This window comes from Suncus etruscus, chromosome 6 (genome assembly GCF_024139225.1).
Source record: "Suncus etruscus isolate mSunEtr1 chromosome 6, mSunEtr1.pri.cur, whole genome shotgun sequence".
Taxonomy (NCBI): Eukaryota; Metazoa; Chordata; class Mammalia; order Eulipotyphla; family Soricidae; genus Suncus; species Suncus etruscus.
The window spans coordinates 854,183-860,497 of NC_064853.1; the positions used below are offsets into that span (position 1 = coordinate 854,183).

At 42.5% G+C, this 6,315-nt stretch overlaps 1 non-coding gene across 1 annotated transcript; it reads right to left on the bottom strand.

The window, feature by feature from the left end:
• Positions 1 to 5,082: 5,082 nt before the first annotated feature.
• Positions 5,083 to 5,190, bottom strand: LOC126013070 (U6 spliceosomal RNA). The gene has a single exon (XR_007497404.1). It is a non-coding gene; the product is annotated as a U6 spliceosomal RNA (small nuclear RNA).
• Positions 5,191 to 6,315: the final 1,125 nt, after the last annotated feature.

A 6,315-nucleotide genomic window follows, 5' to 3' on the forward strand; every position in this document is an offset into this window, starting at 1 on the left:
GGAACACGATGGAGTAGAAATTGAAGCATTGGTAGTGCTTGGTGTAACTTTCCAAAAGTACCCACTTAGAGTGGTCTGCTTTGTCGTTTTCTTTTTTTCTTTCTATATTTCACGATAGCACTGTAAAACTTTACTTATTTGCCTTTCCACCTTTGTGAATCGTTCAACATTCAGATTCATATTCTTTAGTTCCAACATAGCTGCATTCACTTTTGAGAACACACCAGCTAATCCCTTCACAGTAAACTTCGTTGGTACGTCTTCCATGTTTTCATTTTCTTCTTCCTCCGCCAGGTTCTGCTATGCTTCCAACTCTATTAAATCTTTGGTAGTTAGTTCTCCCTCCCTATATTGCACTAATTCCTCAATATCAACCACCTCAACTTCTAAATTAAGCACTTTTGCAAGTTCCGTAGTTGTTTTATTTATGGCATCAACATGTTCAGCTTTCTCAAACATTGCTCACAAAACGTTTTAGGCATTTTTTCAATATCTTTGCATACGCTTTTTTTTTTTTTTTTTTTTTTTTTTTTTTTTTTTTTGTGGTTTTTGGGTCACACCCGGCAGTGCTCAGGGATTATTCCTGGCTCCAGGCTCAGAAATTGCTCCTGGCAGGCACGGGGGACCATATGGGACACCAGGATTTGAACCGATGACCTCCTGCATGAAAGGCAAACGCCTTACCTCCATGCTATTTCTCCGGCCCCCCTTGCATACGCTTTTATGTCACTCCCTTCCAAGCAGATTCGATGTTGTTTATTCAGTCTAAAATGTTGTAAGATCTCCAGAAATCACGGACAGTTCATCATTTTCTGTTGCTGCTACAGCTTTGAAAAAAGTTGTGTGTAAATAGTATGCTTCAAATGTGGCTATGGCTCCCTGGTCCATTGGCTGAAGGATTGAAGTTGTATTTTTAGGTAGATATATAATCTTTACACCTGGGTTTAGGTCATCAAGATACTGGGGATAGCCTGGAGCATTTCAAGCAAGAGAATAATTTTAAAAGAAATGCCCTTTTCTTGACAATAGTGCTTCACTGAGGTATGAAGCAGTGAGTGAACCAATCATCAAATTAAGCTTGAGTCATCCATGCCTTGTTATGTGCTCAGTAGTATACAGGCAATGTGTTCTTTCTAACTCTGCTCAATGCACGTGGATTTTCAGAGTGATAGATAAGCAAAGGCTTCAACTTAAACCCAGTAACATTTCCTCCCAACAAAAATGTGACGCTGTCCTTAAATGCCTTAAAGCCAGGCATTGTCTTAGCCTCTTTGTGTATATAGGATCTTTCAAGCATTTTCTTCCAAAAAAGTCCAGTTTCATCCACATTGAAGATCTATTCTGGACAGTAGCCACCTTGCTCTATGATTTTATCAAATTGATCAACAAATTTTTCTGCTGCTTCTACATCTGCACTTGCTGCCTCACCACTGACACTTTGATTATGCAGGTTGAATCTTTGAGAAAACCGTTGAAACCATCCGTTACTTGCTGTAAATGTTTTGGTTGATATTTCACCACTGCATGCTTGCAAAGTCTCAAAGATATTGAGTGCCTTGGCTTGAATTATTGAATGGCTCAATGGCATTCTTTTTTGAATCTGGTCATCAAACCAGATAGCCAGTAACTACTCCATATCATGAAGTAGGCCTTTCTGCTGTCTAGTTATTATGGCTTTAAAGCCTGTTGATGCTTTCACTGTTTCTTTACTCTATCTTTATCCTTAAGGATTGTTGAAATGATTGAATGTGCCAGCTGCAAGTCATGTGCTATCTCATGGACTTTTTTGCCACCTTCATAATCCTTTATGATCTTCATTTTCTTCTAATAATCAATAGCCTTCTTTTGTTTCTTGGTATTTTCTGGTGAAGTCTTGCCTTTCCTTTTTGGAGACATCTGGGGTAAAGTACAATACAGAATAAGGTACCCAGATCACACACAACTTGTATGCTTGAAGAAAAATTTGATAAACATTTACAATGTACTGTACATACTTTAATGTACTATGTCTGTACTGTATATTGTCACACTACTATGCTGTATTGTGTGGACCTGAGAGAGGTCCTGGACTATATACAGTATAGTTGTACTATGTTACAGTACAGTATAGCTGTTTATAACATTTTTTCTTTGCATCGCCAAAAAATAATTTACTGCTGAAATGTGAATACTGACTAGGAAAACAGCAGTACCAGACCTCAGAATCGTGTACATTCAATGTACATTCAATGAATGACATTGAGACATAGGGCCAATACCACGTTCTAGCACGTACCGTCGGTGAGATGGTCGTAAGTGTGAGCGGTCATAATGGTGAAGAGATGGTCGTAACTGCGAGCAGTCACTAAACAGGTCATTAAGTGAGGAGTATCTGTAATGCTTTGGGAAGTATTGCCATTTTAATGATGTTAATCCTGCCAATCCATGAGCAGAGTATGTGTTTTCATTTCTGTGTGTCCTCTCTTATTTCTTGGAGCAGGGTTTTATAGTTTCTTTGTATAGGTCCTTCACGTCTTTGGTTAAGTTGACTCCAAGATATTTGAGTTTGTGAGTTTATTCACTAATGTGAATGGGTTGTTTTCTTTCTTTTTTTTTTTTTTTTTTGTGGTTTTTGGGTCACACCCGGCAGTGCTCAGGGGTTTTTCCTGGCTCCGTGCTCAGAAATTGCTCCTGGCATGCACAGGGGACCATATGGGACGCCGGGATTTGAACTGATGACCTTCTGCATGAAAGGTAAATGCCTTACCTCCATGCTATCTCTCCGGCCCCCGGGTTGTTTTCTTAATGTCCATTTCTTCCCTATTATTATCAGTGTATAGAAAGGCCATTGATTTCTGTGTGTTATTTTTGTAGCCTGCCACATTGCTATATGAATCTATTGTTTCTAGAAGCTTTTTGGTAGTCTTTAGGGTATTCTAAGTAGAGTATCATGTGATTGGCAAACAGTGAGAGCTTGACTTCTTCCTTTCCTATCTAGATTCTTTTGATACTTTTTTCTTGCCTAATCGGTACAGCAAGTACTTCTAGTACTATGTTGAAGAGGAGTGGTGAGAGAAGACAGCCTTGTCTTATACCAGAATTTAGAGGGAAGGCTTTTAGTTTTTCTCCATTGAGGAAAATATTTGCCATTGGCTTGTGGTATATGGCCTTAACTTTTTTTTTTTTTTTTTGGTTTTTGGGCCACACCCGGCGATGCTCAGGGCTGTCTGCTCAGAAATAGCTCCTGGCAGGCACGGGGGACCATATGGGACACCGGGAATCGAACCAACCACCTTAGGTCCTGGCTCGGCTGCTTGCAAGGCAAACGCTGCTGTGCTATCTCTCTGGGCCCGGCCTTAACTATATTGAGAAAGGTTCCTTTCATTCCCATCTTGCTGAGAGTTTTTTTAAATCAAGAATGGGTGTTGGTTGGGCCCGGAGAGATAGCACAGTGGCGTTTGCCTTGTAAGCAGCCAATCCAGGACCAGAGGTGGTTGGTTCGAATCCCGGTGTCCCATATGGTCCCCTGTGCCTGCCAGGAGCTATTTCTGAGCAGACAACCAGGAGTAACCCCTGAGCAACGCTGGGTGTGGCCCAAAAACCAAAAAAAAAAAAAAAAAAAAAAAAAGAATGGGTGTTGGGCTTTATCAAATGCTTTCTCTGCATCTAGGAAGTAATATTTCTTGTTAAATAACAACTGCCATTTGCCTGATTTCCTTTGTATAATAAAAACAGGTGAGCTCAGGGAACTGGAGAGATAACATGGAGGTAGGGCATTTGCCTTGCATGCAGAAGGACGGTGGTTCGAATCCTGGCATCCCAATGGTTCCCCGAGCCTGCCAGGAGCGATTTCTGAGCATAGAGCCAGGAGTGACCCCTGAGCACTGCTGGATGTGACACAAAAACTAAAAAAAAAGTGAGCTCCATTCTTAAAATGAGATTTCAATATGTTCCAGCTTAAACTGTTCTATTTGCACCTTTTAGTTTTGTTAAGGGGCCACTGTGATGTCCACATAGGATCACAAGATGTCAACTGAATGTGGAGGGGTAGCGGGTGCTAAACTGCAGCTAATTTAAAAATGTGGCCTCTAACCTAGTGGACAGAGAGATAGCTGGGGGAGGAAATTGTACTGAGCATGCCACTGTTCCTGTTTATCTGGACCCCTTAGATTCAGGGGCAGTGAAGCTACATATGCTCGGAAGGTGGCCACATGTCCTTCTGGATCAATGAGTTTCAGCCATCTAGCACTCTGTCAGACAGTGGAAGAAAGCAATGAACCTACTCCTTGTAGGCCTTAAGGTATTTATTGCACGGCCCAGTTTCAGAAGAGAATAGAAACATTGGCACCTGTGTCAAACATACCTTTACATTTCTTCCCATGAATCTCAGGGGCTATAGTGGGCACTGGCTACTGAAGCCTCCAATCCTAGGGCAACTAGAGGTCAAGCATTACAAAGGGGAGTAACAGGGACTTGAGAGATAGCATGGAGGTAGAGCGTTAGCCTTGCATGTAGAAGGACGGTGGTTCGAATCCCGGCATCCCACATGGTCCTCAAGCCTACCAGAAGCAATTTTTGAGCACAAAGCCAGAAGTATCCCCTGAGGGGTGCCAGGTATGACCCAAAAACCAAAAACAAAAGCAAAAAAATGGGGGGGGGGAGTAACAGAAGCTGATGATACACTCTCCATTCTCAAAAGATCAAACAGTTGGCACTAAAATGACAATTATCTTTTTTTTGTTGTTTTTTTGGGTCACACCTGGCAGCACTCAGGGGTTACTCCTGAATCTATGCTCAGAAATCACTCCTGGCTGGCTCGGGGGATCATATGGGATGCCAAGATTCAAACCACCTTCCTTCGGCATGCATACCTCCATGCTATCTCTCCGGCCCAATTTTCATTTTTTTTTTTTTTGGTTTTTGGGCCACACCCGGCAGTACTCAGGGGTTACTCCTGGCTGTCTGCTCAGAAATAGCTCCTGGCAGGCACGGGGGACCATATGGGACACCGGGATTCGAACCAACCACCTTTGGTCCTGGATCGGCTGCTTGCAAGGCAAACGCCGCTGTGCTATCTCTCCGGGCCCCAATTTTCATTTTTTTTAAAATATGGAACACTTCACAAATTTGCATGTCATCCTTGTGCAGGGGCCATGCTAATCTTCTCTGTAATCATTCCAATTTTAGTATTTGTGCTGCCGAAGCGGGCACGCAATTTTCATTTTTTTAAACATGATCAGAATCTATTAACTCTACATGAACAAGTGATTCCCTTAGGGACATACTAATTCATCCAGGAGGAGGCCTACAGTGCTGGTGGGGCCTGAGATTGGCCAGTTTCCTGAGACAAGATGATTGGGTAGCAGTCTTGAGAAAACAGGTCCAAAAGGAATCTTGCAACTTCTACAAAAAAAATTTCAACAAAAGTGCCCTAGTTTACCATAGTTAAAACATTTGCCCTAAACTTGTGAAGCCCAGGTCAGACCTCTTCTCTAGTTTCTCATACAGGACTATCAAACCAGTGGCCATCTCTAGCTCAATAGTTTCCCCTGTCACACCTCTTACAGGGTCCAGGTGTTGCTCTTAGTGGGCAGATTTGAGAGAGGCTCTGTATTCGCTATGAGAATAACCTGATCCATCCCAGTTATCCTCAGCTTACTTCTATATGGATTAGCCCTTTGTAGCATGAATGCATGCCTGTTGTTTAATAGAACCAACATTTCATCAAGCTCTAAAGTACTCAATGACATCATTGATTTCTATAAGGCACAAGATCACCTGGAAATCTTCATTGGCACTCTCAAAAGCTATATGTCTTATTAGGTGCTATTGGGTTTCCATACCTCAAACTTGTCTCTGGATTGCATCCATCAGTTTCTCCAGAAATTCCTCCTATGACTTGGAAACTCCCTGGAAAATCTATATAACTTCCTTTAAATTCAGCATCAGGATCAACCTTTTCACAATGCTGGCTCATGGACCTACATTATGATAGCATGAGGTAGGGCAACTTCTTTTCTTACATCAGTAAGGGACGCAAAGAAAAACCTCTGGGCAAGGGTGGGTCACTAAGGGCTCAGCTTCTGGTCCACAGAGCTCAGCTCTACATTATATCTGCGTGGAGAGATGGGAGCACATGGAGAGTGTGACTGCCAACTGCCAACTGAAAGGGTGGCCAGGAGCTCACACATTTCTGCTGCCTACTGAGCTGTTCAAAAATTCTGTGACCCTCAGCAAGGAGATGGGCGACGTACTCTGCTCAGTACAGTCCGTATAGGGTAGAATGAACGCTGTGTGCCTGGTCTAGAGGCGCGATGGCAAACCTATGGCACACGT